This window comes from Asparagus officinalis, chromosome 5, assembly GCF_001876935.1.
Source record: "Asparagus officinalis chromosome 5, Aspof.V1, whole genome shotgun sequence".
NCBI lineage: Eukaryota > Viridiplantae > Streptophyta > Magnoliopsida > Asparagales > Asparagaceae > Asparagus > Asparagus officinalis.
In genome coordinates this window covers 56,241,469-56,264,850 of record NC_033798.1, presented here as the reverse complement: position 1 = coordinate 56,264,850, position 23,382 = coordinate 56,241,469, and positions in this window count along the sequence as shown.

Here is a 23,382-nt window from a genome sequence, read left to right as displayed (position 1 = left end):
TCAGATCTGGTTCTTGGCAATCATCCACGCTAAATAAGGTAGGAGTTCGAGAGAGATCAGATCTGAGATCCACACGGTCATCCTCCAGATCAAAACTTGGTTTTTGATCCCAAGAAGAGTATCGATTTCGCTTGGTCGATTTCGATTTCCTAGGGCTATTATTTCCTTGGTGAAATAATCCCCTCGGCTGTTATTTTCTTCGTGAAATAACACCCGTCATATTGTGTAGATCCGACCGGATCATGATCGCACGGTAGTCCACGGATTAACCCCGGCGCAGGCGAAGAACCCACACAAGCAAGAGACCGCAAAACAGGATCTTGCGATTTGTTCGAAAGAAGGAAAGTTGTAATTCTCTTTTTCTTTAATTTTGTTGTAACCGGATCTTATAAAAAGACCGGATCTTTTGTAACCGATAAACTGTTGCTGAAGAGAACAATGACTTCAATGAAAGCAATTTTTCCTGCGAACAGCGAGCTTCGCTTAGATCGGGCAAGCTCTAGCCTTGTAGGCGGACTTCCTTACAGGCGAACTTCACCCTTTTCAGGCGAGCTTCAGCTTTCAGGTGAGCCTGGATCATGCAGGAGAGCTCTGCAGGTGAGGTTGTGCAGGCAATCTTGCCTTGGGTGAGCCTAGATCATGCAGGTGAGTTTCAAATTGTCAGGCGAGGTTGTGCAGGCGAGCATGACTTATGCAGGTGAGCTCCAGAACATGCCACGAAGAACAGGTCATAACTTTCAAATCGTAAGTCGGAATTTAACGAATTATATATAAAACTCGGCTATCTCTACGAGACAGAGCCAACCAAACCCACCCCAAAGTGTTCAGTTTGCTTTTGTCTGTTTTGCCAAATTCCTTCCTGTTTGAGACATATCAGCGTTTTTCCCTTTTTAGCTATTTTGGGCGAGGTTTTAGCAGTCTTGTTCTGAACTTCTCTAATAGGGATTAAAGGCAATTTTTATTGCCTACAACCATTTAACTGTATTTATCAAAATAAAAATCCATATATCATAATTAATCACATATTAATTAATTATATATATATATATCTCATAAATTTTTGGGGTTTTACAGACCCTGCTCATCGAGAATACCTGCCTCCATATAGAGAAAGTGTAGGAAAGAGAGGGGACAACCGCCCATCAAATAGCTTCATGAGATACCAATCAACCAAGATGGAGTGAAGACGGTCAAGATTGGATCAAACCTCGCCAAGCCACAACGAGGGGATATTATCGCCTTCCTATAGTAGAAGAAAGATGTCTTTGCTTGGTGAACGGAAGACATGCTAGGGACTCCCTTCAAAGTAGCGAGCCATGAGCTCTCAGTTGAGTGACACACCAAGCTGCTCCAACAAAAGAAGAGAAATCTTAGCCCTAAAAGACAGAAGTTGGCTATCAAGGAAGTCGACTGACTCCTTAAGGCCAACTTCATAAGAGAAGTGTAGTATCCGAAGTGGCTATTCAATGTGGTGCTTGTGCATAAGTCCCTGGGAAGATGGAGGCTGTGCGTGAATTTCATAGATCTCAACAAAGCCTGTTCCAAGGATAGCTTACCCCTCCCAAGGATCGACTAGCTTGTAGATGAGAATGTAGGCCATGAACTACTGAGCTTCATGGACGCTTTCTCTAGCTATAACCAGATCCTTATGGCAGGGCATGACCAAGAGAAGACTGCATTCATTACTGACCAGGGGACTTATTGCTATAAAATAATGATATTCGGTCTCAAGAATGTAGGTGCCACATATCAGAGATTGGTGAACAAGATTTTCAAGCCCCATATCAGCCACAACGTGGAAGCTTATGTGAATGACATCCTAGTGAACCAAAACTAGCATCATCCCACATATCAGATCTTGAAGAGACCTTCTCGGTTCTCCGCCACTACCGCATGAAACTCAATCCCATCAAATGCACTTTTGGGGTGCAGTAGGGTAAATTCCTCGAGTTCATGATCACCCAAAGAGGCATTGAAATCAACCCATACCCCGCATGTTGAAGGAAGTCTATAGGTTAAATGGAAAGAGAGCAACATTTGGCTGCTTCCTCTAGAAGTCCGCTGAGCGGAGCCTTCCCTTTTTCAAAACCCTCAGAGGAAGAAAGGAGATGAAGGAAGGCAAGAGCTAGACGCACAAATGCAGTGAAGCCTTCAAAGACTTTAAAAGATACCTGAGCACCAAGCCTCAATTGACCAACCCAGAGAAGGGGAGATTTTGTACTTCTACCTAGCCATATCCTCTGGAACCGTCAGTTCTATCTTAGTTTGAGAGGAAGAGAATACCCAGAAGCTGGTGTATTATGTCAACTAGATCTTGAAGGGGCCAGAACTCAACTACCGTCTTATTGAGAAAGCCCCCTTCATTCTCATTACTTCAGTAAGAAGGCTTCGTCCTTATTTTCAAGCACACACCATAGTTGTGCGGACGAACCTGCCTTTGAGGAAGGCACTAGGCAGCCATACCACTTCAAGAAGAATGATCACATGGTTGGTCGAATTCAGTGAATATGATGTATAGTTCGAGTCGAGGACAACTATTAAATCTTAGATCTTGGCTGACTTCCTGATCGAGTCAAACTCAACAAACGAATAGCCATCTCCACATCTACCCCTGCATAGCTAAAGCCTTCGACATCTCATGCAGCCAAGGCACCTGCAGATTGGACACGTCGTATCCTTGAGCATGACACACTAGAATTATCCTCTTGGTGGTTACTAAAGCTAGACGGGTCCTCTGGTGAAATAGGTAGTGAAGCAGGATTGGTCATGCGTAGCCTAAGATGTCTACAGAACCCTGTTGGATGGATCTGATCATCCAATATCTAACAGGGGGACCTCACCAGAGAATTCTACTGAAGCCAGGAGTTTATAAAGGAAAGCTCGACGATATCTCATACTCAATAACCAACTATATCGAATACCATACTCATACTCCAACGATGGCATGGGGCCCTATCTTCGACGTCTTCGGCTAGCAGAGGCCAACTATGTTATTAAAAAGAACCATGAAGGAACTTGTAGGAATTATTTTGGGGCCAGAACTCTTGCAAAAAAAGTCATTCGCCAAAGGTATTATTGGCCAACTATCTTGACCGAGTTTAGGAGACTCATTTCTTTGTGCAAAAAGAACCAATTCTTCTCAAGCATCTCGCAAGCTACAGCCATTGAGCTCACCTCCATTTTGATTCTAATTCTATTCACTCAGTGGGAACTATAATTGTTGGGGCCTCACCCAATAGCCTTGGGGCAGCAAATTTTTTTAATTGTGGTCATCGACTACCTAACTAAATGGATCGAGGTGAAGCCCTTTACTAAAATTGGTGAGAGAAATATCACTAATTTTGTATGGAGGTCCATTATTTGCCGGTTTAGGGCTCCCCTCTCTTTCATCATTAACAACAACACTCAGTTCGACAATAGAAACTTTAAGAATTTTTGTGAAGAGTGGATACCCGACTCTGATTCACCTCAGTTGCACATCCGAAGTGCAATGGACTACTAGAGGCCGCCAACAAGTACATCCCTCAAAAGCTTTGAAGAAGAAGGTTAACAAGGTGGTCGGAAATTAGGTTGAAGAACTACCTAGAATCCTATAGTCTTACCACATGACTCATTAGAACTCTACGGGTGAAAACCCCTTTAAGCCTACTTATGGAGCCGAAGAGGCCACCTGATACGGGTGTATCTTCTCTTTGGAACTTAGCGATCCTCATGGGAGCTTGAGGAGAGATGATTCTCATGATAGCATGAGAATAAAGGTGTCAAACAGTACAAGGGAACGTAGGAGGAAGCGTGGAACGAGATGACGAGCAGAAGAATCAAAGTATCTAGTTTTTAGCTTGTGAGTCGACTCATAACAGTCATGAGTCGACTCATCAGGTTGAGTCGACTCATGGCTGTCATGAGTCGACTCATCGCTGGTTTTTGAGTTTTGTCCAGTTTCTGATGAGTCGACTCATCTCAGTCATGAGTCGACTCATCGATGGTTTCCTGGTTCATTTGGGTTTCTATTCACACGAATTCCTGTTGGTTTTGGGTCTGGTTATTTACCAAATTGCCATCCACATTTGTACATCTATATAAGGGATTGTTTTAGGGTTTAAAACAATCAGAGAGTTTAATCAAGAGAGATTAAAATTATAATTGAGATTTGGAGAGCCTATTTTTCAATTTTAGAGTGAGATTGTGAGAGTGTAAATTGCATACTCATAATCTAGAGAAGGTATTTTCCTTCGCCCAAAACCCGAGTTATTCTTGTGTTCTTATTATTTTCTCCTCTACCCACCTTTGATAATTCCGCGATCAAAGGTGCTGCATGGAAACTCGTATCAAGTTGGTATCAGAGCATCAGATCCAGTGAAGGGGCATCCTATGTATGGTCCTTACTCGATCATAGTACAAGAATCTTGGTGAGATCCTTACTTCCTTGGAAGGAGCCCAAGATTTAAGGAAGGAGAATATGTCTGAAGCAAATAACTCAACAAGACTTGATGCCATGGAGAAGCAGATCAAGACGATTGGTTCGACGCTCAGTCAGCTCGTAGGTCTCATTAACAAAGGGGACAAAATGGAGGAATCTTCTTCGAAGGGTAAGAAGAAACTCATCGAGTCCGATGAAGAGAGCGAGAAGTCTGATTCAGAAGAGAAAACTGAGATTGTTAGGACTACTGGACATCAAGAGGGTAAAAATAATTACCAAATTTTGAAGATAGATTTTAAAGTGGATATTCCTGTCTATGATGGGAGTGTTAATGTGGAGAAGCTCGATGATTGGATTGAGCGTATGGAGATGTACTTCACTCTCTACGGATATTCATCCAAGGAGAAGATCGTGTTTGCGACGTTGAAGCTTTCGGGTCACGCGTTGACGTGGTTGAAGTCCTATTGAAAACAGGAAAAGAAGGCTGTATCGTGGAACAAATTCAAGGAGCTATTGAGGAAGCAGTTCTATCTGGTGGGGTTCCTTGAAGAACATTGGTACAAGTGGTACGGCTTGCACCAAAGATTCAATTAGACCGTTCAAGAGTATACGACGGAGTTCCAGCAGCAGGCGATGGTTCTAAACATTGCAACGGAGGAATACTCCATCTTCATGAAATACATGGCGGGTCTAAATGATTACATCCAGAAGGAGATGAAGCTGTTCACGGTCGAGACGATTGTAGAGGCGAGCGTGAAGGCAATTGCCATTGAGGGCAAACAGAAGAAGGGCAATGAAACAAAGGGGGATTCTAAATAGTTGGGAGGCAAGTCTAGTGGCCCTCAACATAAGGAAGAGAAGAAGAAGGGTGATTCGGGGAAGGTAGGATTAACATGCAATCACTGTAAGCAGATAGGGCACGTGGCTGATCGTTACTGGGAGAAGTACCCTCATCTGAAGCCGAAAGGGTTGAAGAAGAAGGAGGAGAAGAAAGCATACGTGATAGCGCAGGCTCCGAAGGAGGTTCCCGGGATGACAGAACCCAACAGCAGCCTCAACCTTATGACAGGAAAAAAGGCCGCAAAAGAAGATGACGACCCGAGGGAGCAGCTATTTGTTTTGAAGTTGTAGGTCAAGACCAACTTAGTGGATGCTATTGTAGATACAGGGAGTCAGAAGAACCTGATATCCGAAGCATTAGTACAGAAGCTGGGATTGAAGACGGTGAAACATCCAAAGCCCTATCCATTAGGGTGGATTCAGAAGGAAGCAGGATTAAGTGTGGTGAACCAGTGTACGTTCAGATTTGCACTCCATTATATTAACGAGGTCACATGCGACGTGGTTCCGTTGGATGTTTGCCAAGTCATTTTGGGTAGTCCTTACTTGTGGGATAGACACGCGGTATATGATTGGCGGGCCTAAAAGTATACGTTCACCAAAGATGGCGCACAATTTATTTTTTGTTCAACATCTCTTCCGCAGGAGATGAGTTTGGTGACGGTGACTCAGGCTAGGAGGTTGGTGAATGCGGGTAGGAAGTTTGTTTTGTTGTTCATTCGGCCTTATGAAGAGCAGCTGAGTAGGATATGCTTGTCCACTTTGAGCAAGCTTCTGGAGGGAGATCTTGACAGCTTGAAGGCCAAGTATTCAGACTTGTTTTTAGAAATCACGGGACTACCACCACGGCGAGGTGTAGAGCATGAGATTATATTGACCGGCGAGAGTTCCCTGCCGAACATAGGCCTATACCGCACATCAGTACAGGAGTCTGAAGAGATCAAGAAACAGGTTTAGGAGCTCTTGAAGACGGGAGTGATAGTGCCGAGTTGTTCACCTTGCGGGTCGCCGGTGTTATTGGTGCCCAAAAAGGATGGAGGCTGGTGCATGTGCGTGGATTACCGGGCGCTCAACAAGATAACAATCAAGAATCGTTACCCACTACCACGGATTGATGATCTTATGGACCAGTTGGAGGGAGCGAGGTTCTTCACGAAGTTGGATCTGAAGTCTGGCTATCATCAGGTAAGGATTCGGGAGGAAGACACTTGGAAGACGGTGTTCAAGACCAAACAGGGCCTGTTTGAGTGGTTGGTGATGTCGTTTGGGTTATGCAATGCTCCGACGACTTTTATGAGGCTCATGAATAATTTGTTATGACCTTTCATAGAGGATTTTGTGATTGTGTACCTTGATGATATTTTGGTGTACAGCAGGACCTAGGAGGAGCATCTTATTCATGTGGAGAAAGTGTTTAGAGTGTTGCAGGACGGACAACTGAAGCTCAACAGGAAGAAGTGTGAGTTTGGGAAGGACGAGTTGGTGTATCTCAGCTTCATCGTAGGGAAGGGCCAGAGGAGGATAGATCCAGGTAAGGTGGCGGTGATCATGAAGTGGCCGACGCCGAAGATAGTGGCTGAGGTGAGAAGCTTCATGGGGGCTTGTCAATATTTACGCAAGTTCATTCGACATTTTTTGACTTATGCGGCACCGTTACATGGCCTCACAAAGGCTAAGGTTCAGTTCGAGTGAAGGAGGATGCATGAGGAGGCTTTTCAGTTGCTAAAGAGGAAGATCTCAGAGGCACCGGTGTTAGCTTTACCAAATTTGCAGTGGACTTTCGAGGTGGAGACTGACGCGTCTAGTTATACGATGGGCGTAGTGTTGATTCAAGATGGGAAGCCAGTGGAATACCATTCTGCAATGTTTACGGGTGCTATTGCAAACTACCCGACCTATGATAAGGAGTTCTATGCACTTTATCAGGCGATTAAGCATTAGAGGGTGTACTTGTTAGGGAAGGAGGTGGTTGTGCACTCGGATCACAAGCCGTTGGAGTTCTTACATGCTCAGACGAAGCTACAGCAGGCGCGGCACATGAAGTGGATGTCTTATTTGATGGCTTTCAACATCATTATTAGGTACAAGAAGGGGGCGACAAACAAGTTGGCCGATATGTTATCTCGTCCGCCGGTAAGGGCTTTATTGGTAGCGACCAAAGAAGCCGGTCGATAAAGGGAAACAAAAAGAGATCCGGTTCAACAAAAATCTTCACCAAGATCTTGGCAAAATGAGCACCCCTTACCAATTTAATGTAATGGTGCAGCTAGCCAACATACCTGCTAGGATCACCTTATATGAGCTCTTGAAGTTGTCCAAAACCACCAGAGAAGCTCTGATTGAAGCTTTGAAGAACACGGAGAGCTTCATCACTCAAGTTACTCCAATTCCTGAAGCGTCTGAAGATCAGTCCTGCCTGCAATATATACAAGCAGCCAGAAGCCTACCTTGCATATCATTCACTCAGGAAGATATGCAAGTGAAACATAAACATGACAGGCCCCTGTACTACACAGGATATATCGGGTCATCAAAAATCAGCCGTGTTCAGGTCGACCCAGGCTCGGCACTTAGCATCATACCATACAGAGTTATGCAAGTTTTAGGGATTCCCATGCATCGGTTGAATGCTACCCAAACTACCATCTTCGGATTCAATGCTAACAGCACTCGGCCTCTGGAAAAGATCAAACTCAGATGTCAGATCGAAGATCTCAGGTCCGAAGTGACTTATTACATCATAGATGCGGACACGTCCTACAATCTGTTATTAGGACGACCATGGATTCATGCAAATCGCATTGTCCCATCCACCCTACATCAAGTCATGAAGTATGTCAATGATGAAGACGAAGTTTGAACCCTGATTGCGAAGAAATACCCCTTCAGAGGAGTGGAAAACTTCCATACAGATTCGGTCTTCTACTCAGAATCACAAGAGACGAAGCCGACATTGAACCAGACCCGGAAGGGAATTGTCCATGGGAGTTGAACTTTAATGTAATTGGTCTAGTCGAGAACAATAATAATGTACCGAGTGAGGGCGAGTGGTGCATTAATGAAGATTTTATTTTGGCGTACTTGTCTGATGAATCTTTTAAAGTTGGACAAATAGAGAATGATCATAATGCAGGTACCAACTCGTGGCACACATTGTGTGCAGGAGCATGCCTCACATTGCCAATTAAGTCATCCTTTACTTCAGATGAAGAAGTAGAAGATGCACAAAAGGCTTTCTTCGAAGTCCCGTCCAAAAAGAAAGGGCAAAAGCCAATCTGTCTCGGTAAACTTAAACCCACACCACTCCGACGGGGAAGCTCAGAAGAAGATGATGCAGTTCCTCAATTTCATTACCATGAACCCAATTCTATACACTTAATGAAACGAATGGGGTATAACTTTAATGAAAAACAGGGTTTAAACTTCGAGAAAGGAAGGCGAACACCGATTCGAATGTCTCTCACCCCCGAAGGAAAACCTCCGGACTACTATCAAAAAACCGGAAGAGGCGTGGGCTACATCACAACCTCATCAGCCTCAGAAAATGAAATTAGTAACTATCTGCGTCAGGACCATTTATCCAGGACATCTTCTTGGGAATCCGACGTCAGTGTTGGGCCTTTCTTTAAAAGTCTAACTGTGAACGTGGTTTCGACTAGTCATCCAGATGAAGATGCAGGGGGTGACGAAGGATTAATCGAATTCACCGACAATCCTTGGATCAAACGCCTTAACATCTTGTGGGATATGTGCTTCGAACAACGCGAACCACCCACTAAAGTTAAGGTGATCTAGGTCAACATGGGAGATGAATCTAACCCTAAGCCTATCTTTATAGCCGAAGACTTATCATCATCCGAAAAAGAAGACCTTATATCTCTCATCCGAGAATATATAGATGTCTTTGCTTGGAATTATGAAGATATGACAGGCCTGGACCCAAAAGTAGCTACACATCGTCTTAACATCGATCCAGATGCAAAACCCGTCAAGCAACAACAACGCCGGTTTCGTCCAGAGGTCATGGAAGCGATTAAGTCAGAAGTTAAAAAGCTTATAGACTCGGGTTTTGTTAGGGAGGAACAATACCCGGACTGGGTGGCCAACATTGTTCAAGTTCCCAAGAAGAACGGTAAGGTCCGGATATGCATTGACTTCCGTGACCTTAACGCAGCTTGTCCAAAAGACGAGTTTCCGCTTCCTATCACCGACGTCATGATCGATAACACCTATGGATATGAAAGGATGTCTTTCATGGATGGATTCTCTGGGTATAACCAGATCAAGATGCATCCGTAAGACGAAAAACATACCGCTTTTAGAACACTACTGGGGGTGTATTGCTATACAGTAATGCATTCGGCCTGAAAAACGCAGGTGTAACTTATCAACGTGCAATGAATGCCATCTTTCACGAACACCTACGTAAGAAGATCGAGTGCTACGTTGACGATATAGCAGTAAAAAGTCAACATAAGGATGATCATCTTACAGACTTGAAGACAATGTTCGATATCATGCGAGCACATCAATTGAAGATGAACCCGACAAAATCATTCCTTGGGGTGTCAAGCGGAAAATTCTTGGGATTTATTATTACATCTAAAGGGATTTCTCTTGACCTAGAGAAAATCCGCGCTATCCAAGATATGCCACCTCCAAAGAATCTCAAAGAGCTCAGGGGTTTGCAAGGGAGATTGGCCTATATTCGTAGATTTATATCAAATCTCTCAGGACACTGTCAACCCTTCTCTAAGCTCATGAAGAAAGGAGTATCCTTTGTTTGGGATAAGGATTGCCAAAGGGCATTTGAAGAGATTAAGGAGTATCTTACTCAACCGCCGGTGCTTGTAGCCCCAATATCAGGAAAGCCATTCCTGTTGTATGTGAGAGCCATGGAACATTTTCTTGGAGCTTTATTGGCTCAGAATAATGATCAGGGTCAAGAGAAAGCCATCTATTACCTAAGCAGGACTATGATAGGATCCGAACACCGATGCAATCCAGTTGAAAAAGAATGTCTCGCTTTGGTATTCGCAGTTCAAAAGATACGACATTACCTAGTTGGACAAACAATTCACGTCATCTCCAAGGTGAATCCCTTGAGAGTTCTGATGACAAAGCCATCATCTCTAAATTGCCGGCTCGTAAAATGGGCCATTCTCTTGTCACAATATGATATACAATTTATGCCCCAAAAGGCGGTCAAGGGTCAAGCATTGGCAGATTTCTTAGCTGATCACCCGGTGCTAGGGACATCTAAGTTGTATGAAGAATTGCCTGACAAAGTCGCTGAAACTTGCGTTACTCAAGAAACTACGCAAGTGTGGAAATTATTCTTCGACGGTGCGTCTAGGGCAAACCCTCATGGAGCAATCACCGCGGGAGTAGGAGTAGTATTAATCTCTCCGAACGGTCACGTAATCCCTAGAGGAGTTTCCCTAATCGAACCCTGCACCAACAATATAGCCGAGTATAATGCTCTATTATTAGGAATGCAATTTGCCGAAGAACTTAATATTCAGCACCTCGAAGCCTACGGTGACTCTCAGCTCATCGTTAATCAAGTCTGAGGGGAATACGAAGTGCGTCATGAGGATCTTATCCTGTATTATTTCGCAGTGCTAAAGCAAGCTGAGAAGTTTGAAGGTTTCTTTATTGAATACATTCCACGAGCTCAGAATGCTTACGCAGACGCTTTAGCCTCGCTGGCAACTTCATTAGCGTTGCCTCCAGGGGCTGAAACTACAATCCCGGTTACAGGACGCGAGTTATACTGTTTCAAGATACCTATGGAGGAAAGCTCCGATAAGACACCGACAGGAGAAGTCTGTACAACCTCGATGGAATTTGAAGCTAGAGATTGGCGATTCCCGTACATCGACTATGCCATATACTGAATATTGCCTGATGACCCTAAGGAAGCGGCAATTATCAAACGAAAGGCCCTCTAATTCTATTATGATGCAGTCTCTCAAACCCTATATCGTAAATCACATGACGGAGTTTTGCTTCGATGTCTCTCTCGGAAGGAAGCGAAAGAGGCCCTTAAGGAAGCTCACGACGGAATGTGCAGAGCTCATCAGCCTGGAGCTAAATTAGGCGATCGTCTTCGACGAATTGGATATTACTGGCCAAAAATGTTCTCAGACGCAGTCGACTATGCTAAACGCTATCACGAATGTCAGATTCATTGGGACTTTATCCATCAAGCGCCAGGTAATTTTCATCCTACATCTGCATCTTGGCCATTTGAAATGTGGGGCATGGATATTGTGGGACCAATTTCTCCTCCGACTTTCAAAGGACACCGGTTTATTTTGGTCGTAACCGACTATTTCTCTAAGTGGGCAGAGGCAATCCCGCTAAAAGAAGTCAAGACAAAGAATGTGATCAAGTTCATTAAACATCACGTCATCTATCACTTTGGAGTCCCGAGATGAATAGTTCACGACAATGGGACACAATTTGTTAGCTTTTGATTTCAGAGATTCTGTGATAAATTTCGCATCCAAAGTGTTGCATCCACGGCATATTATCCGCCAGCGAATGGTCTTGCAGAAGCTTTTAACAAAACTATTGTGAAGCTCCTCAAAAAGTTTGTCTCCAAGAGCCGACGAGATTAGGACGAAAGACTCGGCGAATGTTTGTGGGCCTACCGCACAATAGTGAGGACCCCTACAAGAGCTATGCCATTCTCTTTAGTATATGCATTAGAAATCCAAATCCCTTCCTTAAGAGTCGCTATCACAACCGGACTGACGGATGAAGAGAAACACCAACAACGTTTGTAGGAACTCGAAGCTTTAGACGACAAGCGACTTCAAGCTCAGCAACAGATTGAACTATATCAAGCCCGTATTTCTAAACTCAGCAACAGATTGAACTATATCAAGCCCGTATTTCTAAAGCCTACAACAAAAAGGTTAAGGAACGGATCTTCAAGAAAGGCAATTTGGTTTTGGCTAATCGACGACCTATGGTGATGACCCATAAAACCAAAGGGAAGTTTAATCCCAAATGGGAAGGACCTTTTATGGTAGAGACAGTCTATTCCAACGGAGCTTACCGTCTCATCAATAAGAAAGGCGACATACTTATGATGCCAATTAATGAGAAATTTCTTAAGAAATATTACTCGTAAGTTGCAAGTCTCTTGAGCTTAGCTGGGGGTTACTTATTAAATGTTTGTTTGAACGAATTGTTCTCCTACTTTGTATGTCGTCAAGTTAACATTATACCTCTGACGATTTAAGTTGTCGAGAAATATTATAATAAAGATAATTTCCTAAGTTGTTGGATTGATTTGGTTCAGTGGAAAAGTCTTAGCAACCTAAGATGCGCACCCAAGGTTGGAAGAAAGAGCGTCTAGCTTCCCTGAACGCAAGTTCTATAACTGCGTTTCGAGTCTCCCAAACGCAAGTTTCAACCCTGCGTTTTTGGTTCTTATAAGGGGGCAGACCCACGTTGAGTGCATTCAAACACAAAATCTCAACTATAACGAAGAAACTTCTAGAGATTACCATAACAACAGCAAAGGGAATCCTCAACAAATTAGAATGCATCAGATCTCTCTGAACGCAAGTCTTATAACTACAACCCAAGTCTTGGAGTTGCATTCAAACTTGTTTGGACGCAAAGACGAAACCATGCGTCCTCAATAAGCCTGCATTCAAATCATTCAAAGCAGTGAGGTAATTTTCAGAAATCTCGACATCATAACGAGACTACAGCATTCTAGACAAACACAGAAAATGCAAGAAAAACAACAGCAGTTCATCTCATGCAGATAATAAGGGTTTGAAGAAAATAACATAGAGTTATTACAAAATCAAAACAAAAGTAAGAGTTACTGGGGCTTAGAGTAAAGAGAAGCTCAGAAGATGAGCTTCTGTATTAGAAATAACTTTTCCGTGCTTTGCCAGCACTTCTTCTTTAACCCTCCTACGAAGCTCGACATCAGACACCGTAGCAGCAGTAGAACCTTCTCGTTACAGCACTTGGATGGCTTCTTCTTCAGCTTGGACCCTCGCCTCAAGGGTGGCATCCCCAAGGCTGAACTCCTCCTGGGTTAGCTCCTCTGCATTGAGTCTGGCTCTAGACTGGCAACGTTGCTTCTGCAAGCTCCAGATGCGAGCCTTCCTCTCTGAAATATCCAAAGCTCGGGCCCTGGCAGCAACTTCCTCCTTCAGCCTAGCGTTGTTGATGGCCCACTGGATTTTAGGTCCTAAGTCTGTGTGCTGCAACTCCTTTAAATAACGAGCAGCCCCCGAGTAGCGGTAGATCTTCTCCTTAAAATGTCGAGCGTAGAGGGGGTTGACTTCCACAAGAGCATTCAACCCTTCCTCGATAGAAGCTTGAAACTCGAGGAAGGAGCCCCACCTGTGCATCACAATGGAGAAGGCTTGCTTCACCTCGTTCTCTAAATGCCTAGAGAGGAAGAGAGTGCAATTGGGCGACAGATGAACAGCCTCATCAGTCACCCGCTCGAAGCCCTCGTGCGGGAAGATCGCGGAGATGGGTGGAACAAAAGGAGCGTCTTCAGGAATAATAAGGGGAGCAGCAGCAGGAGCCCCACCTTGCAGACAAACAAAAAGCAAAGTCAATAAAATAGGTGAATGCAAACGCGGTGGTCTAGGCATGTGTCAAGATCAGCCTGAACGCAAGGAAACTAGACCCGCGTTGGATCACTATGAATGCAAAACTTCTTCCTGTGTCTAAGATTAAGGGATCAACCCTTCATCTCATCAATAAACACAGAAGTTCTGCATTCAAGATCAAAGAACGCAAGAATTTTGTTTGTATCTAAGACGAGTTGTTTTCGTCAATGAACACAGAAACTTCTCCGTGTGTTCGACATTAAGGGTTTGACCCTTCGTTACAACAATGGACTCAGGAAATTCTTTTATCATCCAAAATCAAGGAGACGAACAGTTTTCGTCCAGAGACACGCAAGTTCTTTTCACATTCAAGATTGAAAAGACGAATCTTATTCATCATCATCAACCAGAATTCATCTAAGGAATTTCAAGAAAACCTATTGAAAAAGAACACTGAAACAGAAGAAGACAGCGAGGCTTACCTTGATAGCCAGGTGCCGGAGGCGTCGACGTCGGTGCAGAGGGGGACCCGAAAGCATTCTCCGACGGCGGTGTAGAGTGTGTCATCTTTTCGTCTCTGCTCGAGCAAGACTTCTTGGAAGCCATGGCCAGAAGACGAGACGAAATAGTAGAAGAACTAACGAGAAGAAACTCGTTTCTGAGTTCAAGAAAGAAGTTTAAGCGTTAAGGCTTTTGACAAGACTAATCAGGGCTATTTATAAATAATCAAATGATATAGAGTTCCAAGACTCCCGACGGGTGTGGTGTCTTCGTCATCATTACAGTCGCTTGGGCTTTCGATTAGACGCAGGACAAAACCCTGCGTCCATAAGATAGGCAGGCCAGACTAAAACGCAATAATCTGGAGATGCGTTCTTCCAAAAATATGCAGCCCAACTCAAGAGCATGAATGCAGGGGGTACCCCTATTTCTAGAATCGGATTTTTGGAAAACAAAATAGTTGGCGAAGTCTTTTCAATGTTTGAACTCTATGTTCCTCAAAGTTGCTCCGATCGTAACACTTCCAACTTATCGACTCTCACCAATAGAGCGATAGGTCCTCAAAGTTGCTCCAATCGCAACACTTCTAACTTATCGACTCTCATCAATAGAGCGATAGGTCCTCAAAGTTGCTCCGATCGCAACACTTCTAACTTATCGACTCTCATCAATAGATCGATAGGTCCTCAAAGTTGCTCCGATTGCAACACTTCCAACTTATGGACTCTCATCAATAGAGCGATAGGTCCTCAAAGTTGCTCCGAACACAACACTTCCAACTTATCGACTCTCATCAATAGAGCGATAGGTCCTCAAAGTTGCTCCGATCACAACACTTCCGCAACACTTCCAACTTATCGACTCTCATCAATAGAGCGATAGGTCCTCAAAGTTGCCCCGAACGCAACACTTCCAACTTATCGACTCTCATCAATAGAGCGATAGGTCCTCAAAGTTGCCCGAACGCAACACTTCCAACTTATCGACTCTCATCAATAGAGCGATAGGTCCTCAAAGTTGCTCCGATCGCAACACTTCCAACTTATCGACTCTCATCAATAGAGCGATAGGTCCTCAAAGTTGCTCCGATCACAACACTTCCAACTTATTGACTCTCACCAATAGAGCTATAGGTCCTTAAAGTTGCTCCGATCGTAACACTTCCAACTTATTAACTCTCATCAATAGAGCGATAGGTCCTCAAAGTTGTTCCGAACGCAACACTTCCAACTTATTGACTCTCATCAATAGAGCGATAGGTCCTCAAAGTTGCTCCGATCGCAACACTTCTAATTTATCGACTCTCACCAATAGAGCGATAGGTCCTCAAAGTTGCTCCGATCGCAATACTTCTAACTTATCGACTCTCATCAATAGAGCGATAGGTCCTCAAAGTTGCTCCGATCGTAACACTTCTAACTTATCGACTCTCATCAATAGAGCGATAGGTCCTCAAAGTTGCTCCGATCGCAACACTTCTAACTTATCGACTCTCATCAATAGAGCGATAGGTCCTCAAAGTTGCTCCGATCGTAACACTTCTAACATATCAACTCTCATCAATAGAGCAATATGTCCTCAAAGTTGCTCCGAACGCAACACTTCTAACCTATTGACTCTCATCAATAGATCGATAGGTCCTCAAAGTTGCTCTGAACGCAACACTTCTAACCTATCGACTCTCACCAATAGAGCGATAGGTCCTCAAAGTTGCTCCGAACGTAATATTTCTAACTTGTCGACTCTTACCAATAGAGCGACAGGACCACAAAGCTTGCCACGTTAACATTACACTTCTGGCACTTACAAGATTCTTCCAGTATTTAAGGCAAAAGCATAATACAGGAAGAATGTCAAAATGGTATCTCATGGTTCCATGTCAAAACATGATATGAAAAAGAAACGGTGAAAAGCCAAAAAGCAACACTACCTTTATTCAAAGGAAAACAAAGCAACCTAAGATAAGTGTTATTCCTACCAAAAGAGCAATACAAAAATCGATGCATCAATTTATCAAACTAAAGGAGACAAGTTGAGATCTAAGGTCAGAAAGTTTCTCTTCATGATCAGTTCGTACTAGCATTTCAGCTCGTTTCTGATGCTCGTCCTCGTCAGGAAACATGGCAACAATCTTCTGTTTAGCCTCTGCAAGAGCATTAGCTCCTGTGCGATAATCTACTAGAGAGGTTGCGCTCTTGACGTTGAGTTTAGTGACAATAGCTTCTTCTCGTTTGAATTGAGCTTTCAACCTAGTCAACTCTACTTCAGTAGCAATGATCTTCTCTCGTAAATTCTCTAGAGAAGTGTTGGAGAGCGCTAGCTCAGCTTGCTTTTGAGCATGCAGCTTTTTCAAATGTTCCATCTGGACTTCCTCCTCGGCTATATGACGCTGAGCTGCTTCATACTTGCTAAATTCTTCAGCCCGGATGTCTTCGAAAGTCGACGCAATCTGCGCTTGGATATCAGCACAACCTAAGACCTCCAAGAACCTTAATTGTGCCTCCAGGCGTGAGATAGCTTCTGAGCAACGACGAACGATGTCGACATCGCCCACAAACTTAAGGTTATTTAAACTATTTGTGAGCATAGGCTTGAAGGTTTCAAAAGTATCTCTGCCAGCCAATACTACCTCAATCACTTTCTTTGCCAGACTCTCTAGATAACTAAGAGAAATCTTAAGAAAATCTGGCATATCCGTGGGACTCGAAGCAGCGATAGGAGATGGTACGGAAACTTCTGAAGATACAGAGCCAAGTAAAAGACCAGCAGGCGATTTTGGCGTAGTAGCTTGGGAGGGAACGTCGACATCCAGCTGAGACGGACTCGATTGAAGAATCATAAGTTCCCCCACTCTAGATGATCTGGGCACGTCTACAACTTCTGTAGAGGCTAAAGAAATTGTCAATAAGGTCGTCGGTGGGAGAGTTATCGTTAAGAGTTCCAAGCAAGGTGGTTTTGACACCTGAGCTGGGGGTAGCATAAGTTGTTGCGTTGAAGCAGGGATGACAGCGCTTGCCTTATGAATCATAGGATCTGTACGAGAAAATGGTTTAAATATAGAACAAAGGTTAGTCGTGAGTCAAAACAAATGACCCTTACCAGTGAGAGGCAGGGGAATGTAGGCTGACGCCTTGTCTGAAGACCATGATGGTGGAATATCCCACTCACCGGGGTCATCACTATCATCATCCAAGTTGTCATCATTTTCATTACCCTCACTTTGGTCACCATCATCATCTGTACCGTTCTCGCCATCGCTATGGTCCATAGGCTCATCTTCGTCTATGGAAGGAAATGCTGGTGGATCCTCGGTGATAGTAGGTTTTGATATGACTCCAGTCGTAGGGCTTAGCTGTGTACCTCCTACAGGGGGTAGTAACATAGAAGCAGAGGGAGACTTGTCCGCTACTGAATCTTGCTGGGCAGTCGTAGTAGTTTCTTGGACAGGAGGTATATCTTCTTCAACATGTGGGGCAGTGGAGGCAGTATCACGAAGTGTGTCCTCAGGGACAAACTCCATACCCCCTACAAATGATTCATCTCTATGTTCTTCTTCATTCAATGAATGTGCAGAAGAGGCAGGACCTCTTAAAGCGGGACCAACGCTGGGGAGACCCGACTGAGGTGAGAGTCCCATAGCAGTTGACTCTCGTTCTTCCTCTTCGGCATGCCATGCTTTCTGAGCATCTGACATAAGTTTGGAAGCAGGGGGCTTGAGCGCTAACTTTCGACGAGCTCGTTTGTCATACTGGGCTTCTTCAGCCGGGTCTAGTGCTCTTTTTACGGTGGCACTCTTACTCCGAGTCTGAACTCTTGAAGGTTCCACCTCATGAGTATCCAGCATCCTGACCTCTTCCTGAACTTGCTCCGGTGATTGTTGTCGTTCGTCCTCTGTAATCGACTTTTCATATGATAAATATTCGTTAGCACCCCAGGTACGGAACCTTTTAGCATCTCTTTTTGAAGCATACCATTTGCGGATGGCTCTCAAGCAAGAGGTATTCATGTTGTAAGCTGAAATTTGAGAGATAGCTTGGTACCACGTGCAAAAGCTTAAAGATGTACGAACGTTGGGCATCTTGTGCGGCAGTCGAAATTTCACTCCTGTACATCCTGCTACCGAGTAATACCAAGCCCTTGCTCCTTCATACACATTACCTGTGTACGCAAGAGTAGGGTTTGGATTCCCGACATAAATCTGATCATAGCCAAATTACCGAGAAAAGCGATAAGGCTGATATAGTTCAATAAAGCACTTCCTCCCTTGCCGAAAAATAAGATAGCCTGGGCGAATGTTTATGAGCCACCAAAAGGCACCTCTACTAATTATGGTGAAAGAATTCCGTCCCGGAGTGTCTTGATGGAGTTCTCCATACGCACCGCCCTCGAAAGTGGGAAACTTGCAAGCGATCTCGTAATTATAGTCCCGCCTCAATATTTTACGGAATTTAACTTGATACCAACCAACCCATTGAGCAGTTTCTAATTGCTGAACAAGAGGAGCTGAGGTGCCACTTGATTCAGGAGTCGACATTATCGAAGGGCAGTGCAACACAAACCAAGATACCAAATAAATATATGGCATTAGCACTCGAGGGGTCGGAGTTTGAATGATAGTCTTCCCATTGGAGTCCAACTTCTTGACGGCGATAAATTCAGAAGCGAGTTCCCGCAAACCACTTTGCAAGCAGCACACCATGGCTGGAAGAAGATTTAAGGGTCGTCTATAAGCTATAAGTATAGCAGGGTATAACACCTCTACCGTAATAGCATCCACTGGTCTGGTGGGTACCACACAACGCTTCAACCAAAGAGTAAGAAAACCTGCGAATAGGGCCATGTCGGATATTGGAACTTCTGCCTGAAAATGGATGCTTTCGAAGGTGGTAAAAGCAGGAAAGACATCCTCCTCTACCTCACAAGTGTAGTGGGAGGTCGTATCGTTGATACGCTCATTAATTTCTTCAAGAGTACTGGCGGCTAAACGAGTCACCTCAGCTTCCTTGTCCAACAGATTTTGAAAAAGATATTCTGCCCATTGTCCTTGTTTCACACCACTGGCCCTTTTCCCAGTGATTTGTGCACAGATCTGAAAATGGCACATCAGTTCCCAATAAGTGCCATAGATGTCAGGGGCACCATTCTTCACAATCTCCAATTCCCTATTTCTGGAGACGAACTCCTCGTAAGGCAGCTCTCCAAAAGACAAGCCAGAAATTTCAAACATCTCATGAAGAGCGAAACCTAATTCACCAGCAGGAGTGAAAAATGTACCGGTGTGAGGATTATAAAATTCTAGCATAGCAAAAAGTCCGCTGTAATTTGGAGAAATCTCATATCGAGTAGCCGTTATTAGAGTCCTCAGTTTTGAAATCCTCAAAGGTTCTTCCAGCTCCTCCAAGACAAAATTTATCATTCGGGCCCACCAGTCTGTCTCACTCGAATGAACCCACATTAGAGCCCTAAAGTCTTGAGCAGGGAACTCTTCTTTGACAGAGATAAACTTCCTAATGAAGACCTCCGCCAGCTTAGCGGGTTCGCCGACGGGATGTTCCTTCTTGAATAAGCCTGGCTTTAAGGCCACAAATTGATTGAAACCAGCCGGATAAGTGCCCCAATGAGTAATATGCCCAGTAGCAACACTTCCCTGGTCCTGAACAAGCTCCCAATTCATTGACCGAGGAATGGAAGCGCACTGATAATAAGAAATCGGCCACATTCGCTCTAGGTTGGGAAGGAAAAGACGACGATTGTTGACAGCCCTCAGGCATTTGTAGTTTCCCTCCGACATCCGCTTGGGGTCCATCTTAACAGAATCCCCGAAAAGGAAGGATGGTTTCTTTAAAATCTCACGTTCGGCGGTCTCAAATTTAGCATCCGTGACTAAGGATCTAAGAGTCTCGGGGAAGGCTTGAGTGATGAGCTTCGCCCGCTCTTTGTTGGTATCCTGGAATATCGGATATTCGAAGGTAAAGCTGAAGATCGTATTTTTCTCCGCACCTCCCGCATGACCGAAGTAATGGTTGAAAGAAATAGGCTCATTGGAGTAGCACACTACAAATAGAAAAGTCAGTCAATTGAACTCAGGAGTCTAACTCAAGAAGGAGAATTCTGGATTTACGACCAATACAAGATTTTAAACGCAAGACCCAGACCCGCGTCCAGGTCCCAAAACACAGGGTCTCGACCCGCATTTGAGGTTTCAAACGCAGGGTCTTGACCCGTATTTAAAATTCCAAAACGCAGGGTCTCAACCTGCATTCAAAATTTGAAACGCAAGGTCTGAACCTGCGTTGAAATATCATGAACGATGGAGCTAACCATGTGTTTTTAAGACCGAAAAACGTTAGGTATAGTCTCTATGATCTAATAGGGGAAGGCAGAACCCCTAATCAAAACTTGAAGGGAGGGAATCTATTAAGATAACTTTCAATCGTCCAGACTTACAGTTAATTGAGGAAGTCGGAGACGACGGAGCGGCGACATGGACATCCCTAGGGGTTCTAGCCGAAGGAGCACCCTGAGTTTGGGCGATCTTGGATTTGGAGGCCATTCTCTTCTTAGGAGCCATTCTAATGGTGACAAAGAAGAGGTAGAATGGATTAACGAAAGATTTAGGGATGAATTTCTCCTTCGTTGAAACACTAGGGAAGATGAACAGGAATTCTGTTAAGCGGCCGACTGAAAAGGAAGAAAGAGAAAAGTCGAACGACTTTTTGATTTGACCTCAGTGGGCTATTTATATACAGCTGTAGTTGTCAAATTAGCGCGGGATTTTAGGCAAAAATCCCACCCGAAACGCGATTTTCGCATTTTTAAATAATAGGCCTCAGCTTCCAAACGCATCACCACACTCGGTTGGACGCATGATTTAACCAGACGTTTTAGCGACAACCTCAGCCGATCACACAACTAACCCTTTCAAAGAGGTTAATATTCCAAGGGATGATGATATGGTGGGTTCCTCCGAGGCTGTCTTCCTGACTAAGCTGGGGATGAAGTCCTTCTCATACAGACTTGTGGTTCTCTCTGTCTATGACAATAGATTTATCTTAAGCCAGGAAGTGCTCAACCTCCCTGAAGATGACGAACTTGGTCAAACAAGCTAAAGCCCAAGTCATTATTAACAAACTAAAAAGAAGATGTCAACAAATTTGTCTAAGACCCTGAGATATTCCACTCAGTCTGCGACGAGGTGCATTCAATCAACAAAATTTTGGGATCCAAAGTGTTTCGAAAATTCGTCTCAGTCAACCGCGAACTTTCGAAAACTTTGGAGGGGGTTTTGTAGGCTGTCTAAAAATCACAATGGATAGCTGATCCCCATCAAGTTCCAACAATGAAAGTTACAATTGAAGGATGCCCCTATAGATCATGAAGAAATCACAAGTCAACGGTTTCTTCAAAACGAGAGGTAGAACTCACCCCTACAGTCAAAACACAACTGGCTGCATTCCAAAAGTCGAAGCAACGCAATCATTGCATCCTCAGCTATAAACACATCCTCATATTTGAGATGATTGATCTTGATGGCTGTGACAACAACATGACTAATATTATATTAGCAACTATTAGAGGCGCTGATGAGCAGTGTAATGATTTTAGAAAAGCAGGAAGATCTAGAGACTACGTAAACAGTCTTATTAAAAAGTTTGCCATATCGTGACCTGCAGTTGATAGAGCGTTATTGAGATGCCTTAATTGTCACAAATGGCCTGAATAGGACCTTCTCGAATGGTCATTGGTGTCATCCATGTATAAAGATAAAGGCACAACGCAGCTCTAGCCGCTGCACAACGCAGCTCCAGCCACTGCAGAACGCAGCTCCAGTCGCTGCAGAACGCAGCTCCAAACCGCTGCACAACGCAGCTCCAGCCGCTGCACAACGCAGCTCCAACCGCTACAGAACGCAGCTCCAAACCGCTGCAGAACACAGCTCCAAACCGCTGCACAACACAGCTCCAGTAGCTGCACAATGCAGCTCCAGCTGCTGCACAACGCAGCTCCAAACTGCTGCAGAACGCAACTTCAAATCGCTGCAGAACGCACTTCCAGATACTGCGTTCAAGCATAGAATCTATGCCAGAACGCAAGTCAAGGTTCTGACCCATTCAAACATGATCCATGTAGTTTCGAAAACCGTTTCTCACCCACGATCTGAGGTGTGGTTTACGTGGGTTATTACAACTGATTAATGAGGCGACTAAACCCTCATTTGGGCACGGATTATGGGGGCAGTTACACCCCTAATCTCCCTATAAATATCAACAAACTCAACAGAGTTTAGGGATTCGGAGATAGAGATCCATGGATCGGATTTGGAGAAGAGAATCTAGAGGAAACGATCTTCAACAAACTAAAGAGTTCCAGACATACGATACTTAGCTTATTAACCGAATTATTTTTGGTTCAAATAACTCTTTTCTTATTAGAGTTTGTTACTTATTCTGAATCACAAGACTCGTCAAGAATTATCAACCAGACAAGTCATTTGTTCCAGTGAATCAAGACGTTCAGATCGTCAACGGAGAGCAAACTCGATGCGAGCATTCGAGGGAGGTACTCCATCGCCACCGTGAAGAACCCAGAATTAAACAAAGGGGAGAATCAAATTTATTCTCCTCTTTTTTGTAATCAGGAAATCCAATTGTAACTGAGATTAAAGGAATACAAATCGATTTTCCATTATTTCTTTTACTGTAAATTTTCCACAAACAGAACAGAAAGCTAATTGAGGCAAGGAGCTCGAATTTGGAAGGGTAGAGAAAGAAATGCATAAAAAGAATCTCTCCGCAAAGGGGATACCTATAGGCTCTAATAATGACAAGTGTCATGATCGGAGCAGTCGATCTAATCCAAAATCAACGGCTAAGGTCGACCTCGAAATCTAAACGGACGTCATAAGAAACGAAACACCACTCTTCATTTAATGCATCGCTCTTTTTAGAAATCAAAGTGAAAATGACGCATGACATTGGATGATGTCAAAAGGTCACTTTAGTTGTGACCTATCACTTTCTC